The sequence below is a fragment of the Limulus polyphemus genome, unplaced genomic scaffold (assembly GCF_000517525.1).
Source record: "Limulus polyphemus unplaced genomic scaffold, Limulus_polyphemus-2.1.2 Scaffold497, whole genome shotgun sequence".
NCBI classification, from domain to species: Eukaryota; Metazoa; Arthropoda; class Merostomata; order Xiphosura; family Limulidae; genus Limulus; species Limulus polyphemus.
The window spans coordinates 228,439-248,272 of record NW_013666107.1 but is presented as its reverse complement, the minus strand read 5'-3'; the positions used below and the strand labels follow the sequence as shown (position 1 = coordinate 248,272).

The 19,834-nt window shown below is 33.6% G+C and overlaps 1 protein-coding gene across 1 annotated transcript in view; it reads right to left on the bottom strand.

Annotated features, from left to right (window-relative positions):
* LOC106458654 overlaps window positions 1-18,986 on the bottom strand; it is a 177,897-nt gene extending 158,911 nt beyond the window's left edge. The window contains exon 1 of the mRNA XM_013918182.2: window positions 18,858-18,986. The gene's annotated coding sequence lies outside the window, so the exon portion shown is untranslated. The remainder of the gene's footprint in view (window positions 1-18,857) is intronic.
* Between the last annotated feature and the right edge of the window lie 848 nt (window positions 18,987-19,834).

Below are 19,834 nucleotides of genomic sequence, written 5' to 3'. Positions count from 1 at the left end.
TAAAAATCAAGTACTGAGTTTGATTACACGAAAACGTTTTGGATTTTTTTTTATTAATCCTAGGAATAAATATTGATGTGATATATTTTCTGTATGACTTATATCAGTAAAGATATTGATTCAGGACGTCCATATCAGCAGTTTGGTTTTAAACCACGGATTCATGTTAAGTAATTTGGTAACGAATGGACTACCTGAACATTCCAGTGTAAACATACATTATAGTTAATAGAACTTAACTGGATTAAACTTGATAGCAAATTACTGTGTTAAACTCAGTATATTATTTTAATACCTTGTTTACTTCATTTGCCATTTGTCTGCGGCCCAAGTGTCTCGAATTTGCTTTTAAGCGCAAAATTACATAATGGGTTACCTGCCTTGTGCTCACCGCGGGTATCGAAGTCTGATATTTTAGCATTATTAAATCGTAAGCTTACCGTGAGCCAGCGGGGGCCAAGTGTGTCTGGGAGGGAGAAATCCCCCAGCAAGATATCTGAGCTTTAAACATTCGGAACGCCTTGGTCCATAAATGCAGTAACAATGACGAATGTCATGAATCACTTACGCGGAACTGAACCCTCGGAAGCATAATTTCTAACCTAGTTATACCCGTATTCAAGTATCACCCCGTTCTCTATATGTTAACATGAATTTTCTTCCTTATACGTAATTTGATTTAATACAATGCATTCAACATCCTAACAACTATCGAGAAATCTTGACGTATTCACAATGGGTATTCATTCCATTACAAGTTTGGACTAGATTAAATGTACAAGTAAACGTTTGTTAATAGTAAAATAATATTTCTGTTTGACCTGGGGTCTGCAACCATGGGCGCCCACAGGAAAGGGTAAGGGGGTCACTTGCCCCCCCCCCTGGATTTTCAAAACGAAAAAATCACTAGATATGTAAAATTATTTTTCTATGTTATTGTAAAATCGTAAGGTATTTGTATTTCGATTTCATAATTTTTTCAAACTTGAGTTACTTCACTAATTTTTTTTTCTGCGGGCGACCTTGTCTGCAACCATCCTATCTCTCACTTAGCCACAGGATTCTAGTAACTGTAAATTTAAAATATTTGTTTGTTGTGTTGATAAAGTACTGGTGGTTATGGCAAACTTAGATGTGAAGAAGTTAACTTTAATACTCTTAATTTTTTTATTTCACCAAAATTTATCTGTCAGTTTGTTAAAAACTATATTCTCATTTATTTCGTCGCCACCGTCTCAAACACTTACTCCTATACTTTTTTTCCCCTTATTACGAGATGACACCTATATATATATGTGTGTATCACAGAAATAATAATAATTATTATACTTTAATAGGATCAGTAATATCTAGAAGTGCATGCTGAATACATTAAAATGAACTTTTAATATGAAACACATACACATATTTAATATACCTCGATATAAAAACACACACCCATTTAACAACATTGGAAGTCTTTAAAAGTTAAAAGAAAAGATTCAGCATATAATAATTGGTGGTATTAATAATAACAATTATAAACTCATTCTTGCTAATGACTAAAAATTACGTTTTTGACTTGTATTTCGCTTGCATGTAAAATTGTGTCTGCGGGCTTACAACGCTAGAAACCGAGTTTCGATACCCGTGATGGGCAGAGCACAGATAGCCCATTGTATAGTTTTATGCTTAACTACAAACATACAATGCGTGTAAAAGCACAAAATGCCGATTAGAAAATTTCAAACTTTCAAGACAAACATTGTAACTGGTGAAGAAATAAACTTGGTTATTTCTGTATTAGTTCATACCAAACAGTTTGATTTACCTTAGCATCAGCTACGAACTATCCACAACACATCACAAAAAAGTTTATAGGAGAAACAAGCGAAGAAAAGTATACAGAATAATCGTAGACATGAGCACATTGAACAACATCTACCTCATGAAGAAATGGAAACATCAGACAAGATGCTTGTTGATTTCACTCAAAGTTACTCGAGAGTTGTCTGTGCTAGTTGTCCCTAATTTAGAAAAGATAGAATAAAGTGAAGGAAGCTAGTCAAAACCACTCACAACTAACTCTTGGATTGCTCTAATAGAATAGTAGGATTGACTGTCATATTACGACGCCTCCACGGCTGAAAGGGCAAGCATGTTCGGTGATGGGATTCGACCCCGTGACACACAGATTTTTGAGTCGAGCGCCCCTAACCACCATGCCAAGCCACTCTGAAATATAACGCATGTTTTTTTTAATTTTTTAATCTGCTCAAATACAAGTTTTCAAGTGAAACTTAGACACTGAAAAAGGTGGACTGCTGAAAGCTTAAAGACTTTGAGATGTTACAGGCGCATATGCCATATTTTTTAAGTGTGCGCTGTGACACTTACTTGCTTAAAGGAAGACCAGAAACATAAGATACACAATCGCCATATATCAAGGCAAAATCACAAACTGATGAAAAGACGGCAATATAGGGTGTGGTTTCAAGTAAGGAAAGAACTAAAGGTTCGATGAAGGGTCAAAGTTTAACTAGGCAATCTAAGAAGAGATCATGATATTATGGCGTCTGTGCTCACGCTTCTGCCCACCATCGTATACGATGATCACATAACCTGGTTCATAGGAAAATCATATTTTTCCATGCATATAGATGCTACTGACACGCACCAACTGAACGTGCTTTGAGAGCTAAATAACATATATTTAATTTCTAATGTGACCTATTGCTTAAGAAAAATTATGACAGTTAATGCACTATTTTTCTCTGAATGTCCGTTTACTCCCACAAAACCAAATAATCACTCGTCTGTTTGGTTACTCATTTCACACTTTAATATACCATAAACAAGATAAGCTGTAAAAATGTATTTATTATTCACAACTGCAAAGCAGTGAATAAATATGATCTAACATGTATATAATAAAAACCGTAAAGTTCGAAGTTAGATTGAAGAAAAAATTATCTCTTGGCAAATACTTTTCTTTTTTTTACAAAATCATGTAGCTGGCGTCAGTATTACATCAACAAAACCAAAGTCAAAAGAATAACTTACGATAGTACCTCAAAACATAAAGTTACTAAAAAACTCAGAGACGGATAACTTTTTGAAGAAATAGCTATGTTAACAATCACACTTGGGTGCACTGAGCTGAATTTAACAAGTGTTTGGTGTGGGATTTGTAGTTAGTGCATGCGTTCTTTAACATGTAGCATTACAATGAACGCAAGGATAAAGAAAACCTCCATTTGATAGTTAGTTGAACTCATATTTTGATTTGAGATTATCTTATTGTATGGAGCTTTATATTTATCAGCATTTAAGTGTTTATTGCATTCGGAAATAGCTGTATTTATGTGTTTATACTGGCCTTGTCACATGCACGAGTAGAAGTTAGCAGTCTTTCCCTTCTACCTTAAAACCAACCGTTGTGAAAAACCTAAATGTATGTATTTCTGTGTGTATAGGCAGAAAAATAAACTCACTTAACAAACTCTGAAGACGAAGGACAGAAGGCTTTCGAAACGTCGTCCTTTCTCTCTGAGCTACTCTTGCAGATTAGTCCTTAAAGACTTTATAAGTGTCAATCTGAACTTGGAAGTTGCATGCCCACTTAACCTGTGTTTGTTGATGTACACGACTTTTCACTGTTAAATTTAATACAGAATCTTCACGTCCTCGTTTAGTCATGAACATTGCCTAAAGGGTTTTGGTTTAGTTGTTTTAGAACAGAGCCACATTGGGCTATCCAGGGCTGTTGGAAGCGGTCAGGCTATGGCATAATCACTTTTTCGTGGCATGTATGGCTACAACTTATGTATTAAAACTTGCTTCTTTTAATTCAATACATTACGTTGTGTGTATGCAGTATTTGTAGTTAAAATGGCTTAAGATTCAATCTCATGGCGTTTAATTTTCAAAAATTTGCTCGCATAGCCCGAGACCCCTTAGAAATGGTATGCTTTGCACACATCGTGTGTTACATTGTTTAGCTGTAGCAAAGGCTTGACCACTCCAATACTGCTTCGTACAACAGGGAATCGAACCCTGGCGTTAAGCATTATAACTCCGTAGACTTACCGTTGTCCTACCGAGGGACCACTGCCTAAATCATCTATGAGAATCGTGTATTTATTTTCATGTCGTTAAAAGTGTCTGTGTACAGTATGTATGTAAGTGTATTCCTTACATATCTATTACATTATGAGTCGAGCGTCCTAATCAGCTGTCAATTATTACTCATGAAAGATGAATGCTAACTAGGAAATTTTCCATTACAAAAGTTAAAATTCTGACTTTTAATCGTTATGAAGATGAAGTTTTTCACATCATTTTAATATACAAAGATTGAAAAAACTTTGAGACTCAGAGGGTTGGCAGAATAAGAAAGATCCCTATCGAAAAGAGAAATACGGAATTAATACTGATTCCCGTTAAACAAGCGGAATTAGATTCCCTGCTAATTAAGTATCGGGTCTTGAAAAGATACAGGAGTTTATACAAGGAACCATTATCATACTTTAGATTGAGCAATTTTCCGTTTGTCTTGGACAAATCTATCATTCGCAAGAGGCCAAGATTAAGTAAAAATACTAATATTGTATATTATTTAATCTTATATCTTACAAGAATATTTGTAACTTTGTATTCATAGCGGAAAATAAGTTTGTTGAAGTTCTATAAACATATTTCTTGGCACCATTATGTATGGTGACTATAGTAAATATAAATGCAAACCTACTAAGTAGGCCTATTATATAGTCATGCTGCATGATGCTGCAACGCATAACCAGAAGATTGGATAGCCTTGTTTTTCAGGGTTGTCGATGATAGCAGAAAGTATTGGTAACTTGGATTTCTTTTTACTAACTTGCATATGAGAGTGTTGTTTGTAGTTAAGGGCAAAGCTACACAACAGGCTATCTTTGCTATGCTAACTACGGCTATCGAAACCTGGTTTTTAGCGTTACAAGTCCACAAACTTGCCGCTGAGTCGCTGGGGGGCAAGATGAGAATGATCGACAAAAATCAATTAAAAATGTCTGGAATTGACCTTAAGAGACATTTCAAATTTCAAAATGTCTTGTTGCCTCTAGCACAATTTGCTAGTTTTTTGTACTTCTATTGTATAAACCAAGTTCGTAACAGTTAATACTATAACACATAATAACGCAATATGTTGACAGCGAAAGGCAGTTAGAGTTCAGACGTTGTGGGTTTAAGCACTCAACTTCTAACCCTTAACTGATTCTCCTTAGTTACTGGTAAGTTTTCACCGGCGTTTGTATTTTGCCTGATAGATGGAATATCCCCAAAGCATTTGGGTGCTATGCCTACAGGCATTATCCTTTATGACTTAAGAACGACAGCAAGGAATGGTAGCGGAAGTGTGGTTTTAAGTTTCAGTTTTATTATGTTGTTTCTGGTTTATATTAAGTTCATTATTATTTGATAGTGCTGATTTTAATCGCCTATGAACAATTAATGTATTGCATAATATTAGATATAACGTGTGTGTGTGTGTATATATATATACATACACACACACACATCTTGAAGAAAACAAACATTTAAGTTAAATTTTAGAGAGTTCATGTAGTACAACATCATCCCCTACTTCTAATTATAGCATTTTGCTCATTTTGACTCTGTAGTTTGTTACATTTATCCACCTGGTGTGATATTCTGACTATCAGACTACCCTTCTACAAGTATACTTTATTTATTCAAAAATTAAGAAATATTTCTAGTATTTGACTGTTTGTAAAAGTCCAACTATGATTTCTTCACACTGCACATGTACGTTAGGAATGTCACATTTTTCTTGTTACTGCATTTTCAGAGTTTCTAATTTCATTGGTTTGTTTGACTTGGAAGTTAACCTTCTTATGTTTTTGACTCAAATTTCCAGCGGGAATACAACGTAGTCATTTTGTAATTGCATTCTTCTGATTGCAAAAAACTGAGAAATCAATGTTTTTTTTTAAAGTTGCCTGTATATTTCTTTGTCTGCAACTCATTATATTTCCGATCTTAGAGCAGTTTTGTTCTGTAAGAAAACTTAAGCCACAAATGTAATTTTTATCCATGTTGTTCCGCCTTGTGAAGTGACTGGATCGTCCAGCCAAAGTGGTTCTGCCACGAAAGAAGTAGACACATGCACCAATAGCAACTGGTTGATGAGATAAGTTTCAGTTAGTCATCAAAGAAAGCCAGAGACAAGGACTCCACTCCAGTAGTATAGCAAGTTGGAGAAACTTAGTAGCTCAAACCTCAGACAAAACAATAACTGCTTTAACTATGACAACTAGGACATTGGCGTGGGCACTACCCATATCTCGTGAATTCAAAGATTGAAAGTGGGCTGCATGCTTCTAGCTTATGAATGCTTAAGCTTGTATCAAAGAAGGCCGAGGACAAGATATGGTAGCAAATTTCTGGTCAAGCACAGTTGATGACTACAAAGTATGGCTCACTTGGCTCAGCAAATTGAGTAGCGAGTTTAACCATGACGTTACCAAAACGAACTTGGTGTCAATATACTTGAAAATACGACATACAATTTCTGGTTGTCACTGGAACTGTCAGACATCTCTTCAATCTCGTATTGCACCACTTACACCAATAAACATTGACTTCTGCCTCGCCAAAAGAGTGGATCCAATGATGGGGAAAACTATCCTACACCTCTTCATCACTTCTATTTCTAAACACGTAAAAGTAATGACTACTGACCTTGTTTAATGGATTTGCATACACATTCAGTCTGGATAACAGCTTAACTTGTGAGGCAGGTGTGCTGTAGCTACATGAGCAAGAAATTCGATAGTGACTTGGTCAGGACAAAGACCAATGAAATGATGCAGGAATTTAGCACAACCATTACAGAGGATGTGGCCATCACCAGCATTCATAATGAAGAAAAGGAAACCAAGTTTTTGCTTGGACTTTCACAATGCGATTGTAGTAAGCATGAGTTTATTCATCTCTGTTGCAATGTAAAGATAAATGTGCAGTAGTTCATTTCTTTGAGCTTGATAATGAGCTATTGCCAGTTACAGTTTGATAAAGAAAGACATCTTAAGAACTCTTTCATTGAGTGCAAAGAGCTGTATTAATTCTGGGTTATGGCATTCAACTTGTACAATTTACAAGGAACCACGGAAAGACTTGTGAAGTTAACACTGCATGTCTACAATAAACATGCTATTTAATCTATGTGCATGATGTCTTAGTCTTTGGAAGGATCTTTGAAGAATACATTGAAAATCTAAGCTAATGCTTGAAACTCAAACTGGAAAGTGTGTGTTGATTCACATTGAAATACAATTCCTGGGATGTATACTGTGCTATAATTGAATCAATATGGAATCTATTAAGGTAACAGCTATCAAATATCAAGACTGGCCCATGTCAAAAAAAAAAAGAAGAAGCTTAGCTTTCTCAACTTTCACATCTTACTAACAACGACAGAGTTGAGTTTTTGTTACAAACTGATGCCAGTGACATAGGTATAGAAGTGGTTCTATCTCGGATGTAGAATAGTGTAAAGTACACCAAAAAACAAAACTGTTAATTATTGTACATTTTGTCAAACAGTTTTCCTCTACTTATATGGATTGGAATAAGTCATGATTAGTAGATGCTTCCCTAAGAGACTTACTAGTTTCAAGCAACCATACAGAAGGATAATGTACTTGATAACAGCATTCCAGGAGTGCCCTCACAAGATTAATCACAGCCAAGGCAAGCTGCTTGAGAATGAAGGAATACTCTCACAACTTTTGAAAGTATGTTTGTTCACTCAGTGGTCCAGTTACTGTGTGGTAGGAAAAACTACACTAACACCAATTGCAGTGGATGTATTACTATAAGGATCCCGTATCAAACATAAGAGATGTAAGCAGAGAAAATAATGGTCTTATACTTGCTTGAAAACTTTTAGCCAAACAGAACAGCATGAGTGGCACTGATGCTGTACAACAATTATGAAATTAATTGGAAGTATAGCATAGTGAGGTGTATTTATGCTATGACCCACATGACAGAGCAGTCATACAATAGTGGTACTAGGGTCTTTTAAAACAGACATTATTTGATTGTTACATATCAGCCAAATTGGGAAATACCAAGGAACATGCCACATTTTAGCCAACATACATTATTCTTTTACTAACCAAAGTTGATCCACGAGTATTAATCAGGAATGCAATGTGTACAATGCATCACAAAACTGGCCTTAACAGTGCAGACTGTGTCTCTAAATGATTGGTTTCCTCTCCAGGGATATCACTAGACCTTTGTTATTGACAAATTGTGTTAATCAATATACACTTATCCCAACTGATTATTTTACAAATTAGGCTGAAGTTTACTTAAACTCTAATCAATATAACAATTGGAGAACTAGTGCACAAGCTTCAGAGTAACCAAAGAAAGGCATTGACCAGGAAGCAGTTTTTTACACCTAACTGTTAATAAAGCTATGCCACGTACTGGGAGTAGTGAAGATTCAGATTTCACTATATCATCCCTAATCAAATAGACTTCCTAAGAGAGTTATCAGAAGGTCAAGTGCATGCTTGTAAAGTTTGTTAATCTGTATCAAACCAACTGGAATTACTTTTTACAATATTTAAAGACAGGTTATTGAGCCACTTAACATACCACAGCCATTATAAAGTCTCTGTGGTATAAAATGTATTAGAACTACATTTTGACACTGCCATTTTGAGGGTACTATGATGCTACTTAAAACTGATTGCTTTTGGGAAGAGCATTTAACGGCCCATTTGGATGCAAAATATTCATACATTCTGATCATACAAATGTGTTCAGATTAGAGATTTAGAATTTCCTAGATGGAGATATCTTTTGACTTAATTGCATTGAAAAACAGAGAAATATGTATCACATTGGGGCACCAGGTCCATCCAAAAAGAGATCTGTGACAAGTTCTACCCCAGTCATGGTAAGCAAAGAGAAACAAGTGAGAATCCATGGTCAGTGGCAAAAAAACATCCTAATGCCACACACAACAGTATGCAACCCTAATAAAGAAGGTTCTCCACCTGTAAAAGTGTCACATGTACACAAGTTACTTCTACAATATATCCAGGATAGCACGACCAACTGTAGAAAGTTGTACGAACAGTACATAACTTGTGGGGGGGAACAGTACTTGGGGAAACTTTACAAGGTGAATGTATACCTTCATAAGAGTAAACTCCATTTTCCACTGCTCAATAGGCAAAAACAAAATAATGAGCTAGGGCAAGTTAGTGATCAAAAGGGTGGATAAGGCAAACGGAGTAAGGATTCTAGTCATATTTCTTGTTCTACCATTGCATACCTCAAGTAGCTAATCCAGATTAAGACATACCAGTCAAGTCACCAAACGTAAATGTTGGGAAACTGTCATTCTTGTATGCTGGATGGTTATGGAAAGCCATCAACAATGTAGTGTTATGTTCTGAACATTACAGCCTTATGACAATCTATTTCAATGAAAACTGAGCTGTTGAGCTATTACCATGATGCATGGTCATCAGATAGAGCATAATTGGAAGTGGCAACATGGACTTTAGTGGCATGGTGAGGCTCCAAAATAAGTTTAATATAACATACTCAACCCTCTTTATATGCTTTTGTGAAATGAAAGGTTCAGAAGTTTTAAGTTTCTGATTAACAATAAAAAAATAACTCAGTCGCATTTCATCTCAACTCCAGTAGTGATAACCTCAACACTCCTGAAAAACTATCATTCTTACTATGATTTTGCATATTACATTACATCTCACTATTCTTGTTATGAGAGATTGGCATAATATTTCTTTAAACTTACTGTTCATAACAATATTTCTTTAAAATTTGTTTTTATTATACACCAGTATCCTGAAACAGGCTTCAAGTGAGAAGTTGAAAGCTTGATCAATAAATATTCAGCATGGAAAAAAAAGTGATTGAGTTATTATTATTATTTATCTTTAACTTACCTGTTTTTAATTAATGTCAAAGTGATCTTGAGCTTCTTTTAATTTAATGTGTGTGTTTGTGGATGCAGTCCAAATACTTTGTAACTACATCGATGGATTTATTTTCCTGATCTTTTGAAAATATTACATTATTCTTTTTTCTTAAGTTTATGCTATATTTATTTTTACATCTAAGGGTTGTGATTACAGAAAAGTAGAGTTTCTACTGCTTTGATATAGGTTGCATTATGGAACTTTGTCATATATCAATATGGTCAATAACCAATTGGCTGAAGAAACTGTAGCCACCAGTTAACTGGATATGCTGTACAGCACAGCCATGTGTCTGTGTTTAATCCTTGTCATATCTAAGTGGAGGTTACATCAACTTTTTTGCTCCGAAATTAAGGGTTCAGGGTCAGGAGATAAGTCTAGAACTGACTCCTATTAATTTGCTAATCTAATATAATAATAATAATATCACCATCAGGTTTTTCATTTTCAGAATTCCAGAAATTAGCAGGAAAGAGCTATGCCTTAGTGTACTCATCATGCAGGGGATCATTGCAGCTGACAGCTTAATTAATACTTTGGTTAGTTAATTTATTGGGTCAATCCTGTCAAGTTGCCATGGAGCTTTGTTTCATAAAGATAATGATCTGGCTAATAATGATATACAGCAGGAGAAGACCATTGCAGGAATAATTTAATATTGTGAAATCAGTGAGTGTCACCATTTGTGCAATGTCATAAACCGGATTCATGACCAAAGGTTAGACACCACCTCCTTCCTTAGTGAATAGATGGTGATCCATTATGGAACCCCATCCCCTGGCTCTTATCTTCATAATTTCCACAGACAGCTTAGAGCTAGCTGAAAGAGAGCAAAACCATGACAGATAGTAGGCAATACTATGTACATCTTGGACATTATCATCAAGTTTATTTTATTTTTTTTTAGATGGTAAGCTATCTATCCATGTCCTGTTTGTGGGACAATACCTCCAGCAATCTAGCATCTAAGGCGAAGCCACATAATCACATCAGCCTTCCTCCAAAAGAAACCAACCACTTTCCATAAATCATTTCCAGTGACTAAATCAACAGTCACTAATTGCAAAATGAACATCATTATCTCACAATCTGAGCATCTATAGTGGGTTGTGAATGTTCTGTAAAAAAGATGAAGTAATACCACTATACCAACATGTGGTTGCACAGATGTCTGGCAACAGAAGAAAAAATATATTGCAGCCTGTAAAAAAGATACAGACTGCTGGTCAAAAGCCATAACACATTTAACAAGTAGGTCATACAGCCACATAAAGGCCACAAGTTCTGTCAACAATTGTCTCCATATGAATAAACACTAACCAATCAAAATCGTGAGAGAAGTTGCTGCACCTTTCCCAAGAAGAGTTTTGGTAGGACTGAGACTCCACAAAATGGAGACACCAATGCTAACTTCAGACAGTCAGCTGAACAAAAAGCTGGGCTAGAATTCTGTGAAAACACCACATCTGAGAAGAACTAACACTGGTCACTGCAGGACTTGAAGAAACCAAGAGGAACTGAATTAGACTCAAGAACTTTTGGCTACATAACCCATCTGTACATATCACCAATGAGCAATGGAAATGGAGCTTTTCTTCAGCAGATTTAAAACACCTTAACTTAGCAGTTCTTGTGCATATATTGTATACAGTTCCTAAGTTTTTATACTTAAAAAAAGTATAAAAGTATATAAGCATATAAAAGTCGCAAATAAAATTTAAAAAATCAATAATTTGCCAATTGTCTATTTGATTGTTTTTCTCACATTTTAAACAATAGTTTTATTTCATAGGCACAATAAACGAAAACTACTGGAACAATGGTGTGTCTTAATCAATTTGCTTACACACACCAAGGTAAGTAATATAGTTTATTTGCATTAAAATGTTCAGTAACGCTCACCATTTACAAGTTTTCGTTAAACTAGAGAGAGAGAGAGTAGCGACGCATAGAAAGTTATTGGCAAGTACTTTATTCACATATGCCTTAACGATAACAATTTTTCACGTCTTACACAATACATTTAAAGGTTATCAGTGGTTATTTCAAACGTCCCTTCTAAAATATAAGAAAAATCAACAAAAACTCCAAAAAATGAGCACTTGCCCTTTTTGAACTTGGTAATTGAGGTACGAGTCAAGCACGTGTGCTTCAACTATACAACTTACAGATCTATTGCGCTAATACGTCACAGAGTTATGCATTTCAAAAAGAAGAAACATCCTGAAGTAACTGAAAAATTATACTGAAAGGCAGGTTGTTCTGACTGCAAGCTAATAGCATAAACAATGAAACTTTCAGTTTGACCAACAGACCAGCATGTGAAGTCACGGCACGCGCACGTTTCTAGCGACACCCTTCAGCGAAAAAACGGAAAACTCACGCTGGCCAACGAGAGAAAAGCGAAGGACATAAGAATAAGTTACGGTATGGCCTTACTATAACATTAGCAGGTCCAGGATTTTCCGGAGGGGGAGGAGGCGTAACCTATTGCGGTCGGGAATCAATGGGACAACTTTAAGTGACAAGAATTTCTTTGTTTTTGGAGCAACCCAAGAAATCGTACCCAGGATTTTACCGATGTAAGTCTGTTGACTTACCGCTGTCCCACCGATGGTCAAGTGACAAGAAATTACGGAATGAGGCTCCAGAGACGCCTTAATTTGTTTGGCGAGGAGATTGCTTACGCCCTGTGCTGCACCTGCTAGGGCTAAAGGATAGTTTTATATTTGTTTGAATAAATAAAAAATATCTAAACTCACATAAAGGTCAAATATTGACGAAAATACGTGTTTTGTGGGTATACAATTCACTAACGTTTTTCTTTTTACATTGTTTCGCGCAAAGCTACACAACTGCAGAGAGTTAAGAATCCCTGACGAGGGCTAGCTGCGTTTATCCATCCCTAATTTTGGGCTGATTAGACTATAAGAAAGGTAGATAGTCAGCAGCACTCACCGCCAACTCTGGGGCTACTCTTGTCTGACTAAATAGTGGGATTTGACCGTCACTCTTATAGGGCACATACTACCCCAAAGTGTGGAGCGCGTTTATACAGCAGCAAGTCGCGAATTAGGAATCCTCGGATTCTCAGTCCAGTAATGCTAACTACTAAATCACACCCTGCCTAATTTCTTATATATGTTTGGCTCTTCAATCCTTAACGTAATGAGAATATTATCGTAAACGATGGAATGGGATAGTTTCTAAAACACTCAAATCTAAACTTCAATTTAATGATCATAGATATGTGTTAAAGATTTCTTGATTGGCCATACCATCTGCTGTGAACTGCAATTTCGCCTATTCAAGGCCTAATGGTATTTCCTTGGTTTGAAGACCCAAGTTGTGCTGATGAACCTTGAATAGAGGAAACTGCAGTCCACATCAAAGGGTACAGCCAATCAAGGAATGTATTAGGCCTCTACGTCACAGATTTTAATTTTAATTTTACCCCTGGTGAAAAACAAAAGAAATATTTAAGATATATATATATATATTGTTGCGTCAGCGAGGTCACGTGACTAGTGTCACGCCACTTATTTTCTAGAAATATCTTGTTCCTTTGTGAATGCCCTAGCATTTACTAGATATATGTTTGTCTGGTATATATATATATATATATATAAGAAGCTCACAACGTGACGGGACAATGTGTGTAGGTACTGAGTAATTGAACTGCAGTCAGAAAGTATTGTTGAAATTAACGTTCGTTGTTAAAACGTTTGTTATAGAGCGACTGTTGAAAATAAGTGTATCGGTTATATTCAGAAAGAATAAACCAGTTTTATTAAGTGAGGACTTGTGTCGCTAAAGTTTCGTCGGAACGAAGTTACGGAAAGTTAATTAACAAACGGAGACGTAACAATATATTAATAATCATTAAACTGTTGGTGCGCTGTATAATATCAAATAAGGAATTGTACGAAATGTCATAACGTTATTCACATACCTAAATTAATTTAGGTAACTGTATAGTGAAGTAAAAAGGACTCAAAACCTCTAGATATTAAATTTCAATTTATTAACACCTTCATGCCTAAACCTGAACGAACAATTAAATCAACATTAATTCTTGTTCAGGGTAATTTGAAGAATGCCCGCTAATAAACCAGTTCACGGTATACGTGTGTGTGGATTGTACGTATTAATATTACGCTGTATGACAACTGTAAAACGTTTTGAATGCTGAAAACTTGTTTTTCATGTTTTGGACATAATAAAACCTGTACACAAAGTCTTGAAAGGTTTCATTTGTTTGCATATAATGGGAAACATATATATAGTACCTTGTTCTCTGTATTCTAGAAAAAGAGAATATGGCTATTTAATTTCTGCTGTCAAAAACTAACAATCAGACTTTGGTGCTTAAACTTATTTTCCTTAGAATAAACAAAATGTGATACTGAAATAATTCTGTTCTCAAAAACAGCTACAACTTCAGTAACAGTACTTGTGGAACCTTGTTTTTTAATAAACAATGTTGACAAAGGAACGTTTGGTAAAAGTTTGCTTGGTTCTGGTTATCAAAATATTAAGGGTTTGGATATCTTTCCTATAGGTTGATTGAGTGGTGGAATGAAACAACAGGAACTACGAACTTTAATATTAGAACTCAGAAGTAATAGGAAGTCTAGATGCAAACTTGTTCTTCAATAATTTGTTCTCAGATTAGTTATAAATTTCTGAAAGGCCATGCTTTTAAACTTTTATTAAATTTCTGCATAATGTAATATATTAAATTTCATTTGACGTTTTGATTGCTTTTCTAAGTGGCAAACGACCTTGAAGGACCAAATGGTCTTTTTGTCATTTTTTCTTCTTTATCTAATATGTTACACACATGCACAGATGAGCAATCAGGATTTTTTGTTTAGGGGGAAGGCTCAATTTCAACCCACTGATTTCTAAGTATTATATATTATAGTTGCTAAGAAAATAGTATTTATATTATAGATTAAAATACTTATAGTTTTAAAAGTTATTAATTAATATACTGAGTTATTTTTGTATTTTTGCCTTATTGTTTAAAGTTATTTATACATTTACATCAATTTATTAATTTTTAATAAATAATATATAGTTTAGATATACCTATATCTCTATATCTTATGGAAATTTTTAAACATAATAATATAATAGATAGGAGTTCTAGAACAAAAGTTTTTTTTCTAAACCAATCCTAAGTGATATTAAAACCATTTTTATATGATTACTCTGAGACAGCCTCTACTTCTGACAGGAAAATTACAGGATTTTTCTTCTTTTACATAATATGTGAATATTTCTATAAAAATAATTTACTGAAAATAAATAAAAATTAATTGAGCTCTACCATAAAACTATAGTAATATGCAAAACAAAAAGTCATTACTTATGTCTGTATTAACATTTATATGCAAAGGTTGGATTTGTTTCCCAAATAAAATAGTACTCACAGTTTAAAGATTGTAACAAAGTTGTAAATATATCACAATATTATAATGGTTATTGAATAAATAATGAACAAAAATACATGTATTTCTCACTGTTTTAAAGCATTTGAGATAAGAGTTATATAACACTTATATTATATATCTATATAACACTTTTCCTGGAATATATGTTTTCACACAAATTTTTAAAATTCATCCCTTAGCCCCCCCTCCCCAAGCCCTTTCATTCACTGTATGCATGTATATATACAACCTTTGAATTAGTAATATTGACCTGTAACTATGAACATAATCACAGTAGTGAGACTATATTTCCTCCTTGAACTTTTCAGAAGAATTAAGCTGATTGATTTTTGTATATGAACTGCTGCATTAATGGTGAGAAAAGCCTTATGTCCTTTATAGTTTGAATACTTCAGTCAGATGTATTGGCTGAACATTTGAGCTATCAGTGTTCTGTATTAGTGCAACATCAAAACCACATGGTCAGTCTCAAAAATTAAATCTTTATTTAATTTGGGACACAGTGTATTACTAGTAAAAATTTACAAGTTTTTTTCCAAAGTTTGAAGTTACTAGTTTATTTATGATTTACAGTATATTATGGAGTGATGTGTATGCGTGTGTGCTCAATCTTTGAAATCTTTAAAGGTTCACTTACATAAAATGATAGATTTTCATTTCACTTTTTTTCTTTTCTTTTTAAAGACTGGTTGACAAAGTTGATTACTGACTTTTATGGGCTAACTAGCATTCTGACACTTTGCTCTCATGTTATTAGAATTGATTTCTGTGCATAAATAAAAGAAGAGAGATTTCAAATTTCTCAATATTCTGTATACAACATTGATACAAAAAGACTGAAAGCTTGAATTTTTTCTTTATGTTAATAAAGCACAAAAAATTTCCAAGACAAAAGCTGGCTATAATATTTTTACTTTATCTGATAGTTTTAGTTTACTTTTGAAGATGGGACAGCCAGGATGCACCAATAGCTCCTTTGTTGTCTCTAAACATTATGATATGTTAAAAAAAGAAGGACCCTGTTGAAAGTGAAAACTGTAGCAATGAAGTATCTGGAGTTACATTTTTCATAACATAAGGTTCCAAGATAATTAATTTCTATATTTTACCAATGCAGTAATAACAATGTTTGTATAGTTTATATTTTGGCGTTCATCAAATGAGCATGAAAATGTTTTTCAAAAGTTTCTTGAAAAAAAAAAGGTATAAACAATTTTGCAAAGTTTGATAACTACACATACACATACAATCCTAAACATAGTGAGATGTCTGCAATACCTTTTGCTTTTCAGTTGCTACAGACCTGTTTGTGAGTTCAAATTTATGAGTGATGGTTTTTAAAATATAATTTTAGATTACCTAAAATGACTCAGCTTTTTCTGGAGGTCCTTATCATATCAAGATCCTGCTTGATATAATTTTTTAAAAACCTAAATCATAATAATCCTCATTTTTTTTACTATAAAAGGTCATGAAAGAATATATTTGTATAAAATTTAATTAAAATCAACACATAAATACATTCACAAAAATGAAAAGTATAAATAGTACTGAATGCAATTGATCTGGCACATCTCCTTACTGTGACAAAATGTAATCATATCAAAATTATTTTCAACTTTAGAAGCATTGTTTTTATATGAATCAAACAATTTATTAGAAGTGTTACCTTGCAATTAATGATTCTTTTATTTTGATTTTTCACAAAATGTGTCAGATAAAAGATTGGCGAAAAAAATTACCTCAATAACAGAAGGGATAAATTAGCTTAACAGATTGAAGGTTGACTGCATAGCCGAAAACAAAAAGATTAGTTGAGTTCAGTCTAAATGGAATAAAGCTACATGTGGTGTACCTCAAGGATCTATCCGAGGAAAATTCATATTTCTCATTTACATAAATAACACTGATAGGACCATAGTCAGAAAATTGGTTAAGTATGCTGATGATATAAAAATCTGAAGACTGGCTAGCTATAACAAAGATGCTATAATTTTATATAGAGAGTTAGATCAGTTAGTTAGTTGGACAAACATGTGGCAGATAGCATTTAATTATGATAAATGTATGGCTATTATGAAGCTTATCGTAATACAAGTTACACATATAATTAAGATGGGAATCCTTTTAATTAAGTAGACAAAAATAGAATATTGGGGTATTAGTTGATGCAACTCTTCAGCTTTTGAGACAGTGTATTGTTTCAAATGATAAGGCTAACAGAATTTTTGGTTGTGTAAATATGTATATATATGTAATACAAATAGCTCCAAGTCCAAAGATACCATGATTTCGTTCTGTAAGTCACTAATTATACTTAATTTTTGTGTGGCTTTGGTCCACTTAACTTAAAAAAAGCATTGAGTTTGATTGTGTTCAGAGGAGGGCTACTAGGATGATTCTGGTGATGTATAGTTATTGTATAAGAATAAGTAGAGATATTTTAACTTAATCTTTTGACAGAAGAAGAGTCAGGAGTGATCTAATTGAAGCCTTCAAAGTTACTGAGAAAAGTGACAAGATTAGTGTACCAGATTTTTCTTGTTACATTCTGGGGGCAGTACGATAAAGTTACAAACTAAAGGTTTAGAAAGATCAGACATCTCCAGTTGAAGTAATTTAATATCTTTAGTCTAGTGGTATATCTGTGAAACAAGCTGGCATCTAGAGTGGTAAAGACTGCAATTTTATAGGAGTTTAAGAAAAGGGTTATTAAATATTTGTGTGAACAGGGCAAGACAAAACAATTAGTTATCTATTTGTCAGGGCATCCTCAAAGGGCTTTTTGGTCAATTGGTGCCCCATAATTATAAAACTAGTGGCGTATTTTTAAAACCATACTGTTCACAACAGCCATTTAAGTTTGTGTAACTTACAACCTAAATTTAAAAAACAAATCTTTTCCAGGTGTCACTTTCATGATTGTTTCAATTTAATGTATCTTCTAAGCTGTATAACCATAATTATTTGCAAGAGAAACAAACCAATATATTTGACATATAACAATTAATTATAATGATAAAAAGTGTTCTTTCATAAAAGTGTAACTTGTAAGTGTAATATCTAAATAAACAATTTTTCATATTAATTAGATGTATTGAATAAAGAAATGCTGATGGTATAGCTTAAAGTTAAACTCAACAAGTGAACAAGTCAAATATGGCAGTTTAAAAAACAGATAGCCAAACTAAGTATTAGTTATGTTTCGGTCATAAATTGTTAATTTTAACTGCATGATGTATTTTTGTAAGGTAACAGTCGCACTGGCAATTTGTTTTGTTTTTTAATGAAATGACTCACGACACCTACCACTAACAATTAACATAACTTACTTAGATTCTTACTTATTTCATTAAATTAATTAAATAATAATGTCACCTACCGTCCGTCCTTCATCTTTACTTTAGTCAAATATCCTCTGTAACCTTATGCTAAACTTTAATACCCCCACTTATACGAGCTAACAAAAACAGTACATTACAAATAATTTTAAATTAAGCTCAGCTGTTTACTCACAACTATCATTGTTGGAAAGTTAAGGAAAACGATGAAAGCGTCCTCTCGTTTTAGAAAGTTTTTGATTTTTTGTTCCTGTTTTTAAATTAAAACAAAAGTATTTTGAAAGAATTCAAAGTAACTTCACTACACTTGTGAAATTCAGCATTTGATATTTCAAGATTCCTACATACATTTAAATATATATATAACTCTTGTTTAAAATTTAAATAATTTTGCCGTTTTTTTTATTTCAAAGAAGTTATGGACCAGGAACAAGTATACCAGGTGTGAAAAGTATATGAGGAACAGAAAAAAAGAAACATAAAAGGTGGTTTAATAATAATTTAGGCCAACATTTTAAATGGCTCGTTCACTGATTCTGCAAATCACTTTTAGTAACTTTTATTTATTTCATTGGTGCTTTTATACTCGATGATTAATTTCAAACAAGTCAGTAACGAATGATAATATCAAACATACATTATCCGTTTCATAATTTGAATATATTTATATTTTGATATTTAATTTGAACCTAACTATTCAAGTAAAATATTTCCAGCATATTAGATTCAAAACATACAAGAAATTACGAAGAACGCAGTTTTAAAATTTCTGCTGAAATAAAGACAGCGATTTTGGTTTCACAAGCAAAATAATAAAAAAGGGATAGATTGTCAATTTTTCGGAAATTGAAATTTTGAAAATATACGAATGAGTCATAAATAAAGCTCATAAGGTTTTATTAATGCTATTGTTACGTCTCCGTTTGTTAATTAATTTTCCGTAACTTCGTTCCGACGAAACTTTAACGACACAAGTCTTTACTTAATAAAACTGGTTTATTCTTTCCGAATACAACTT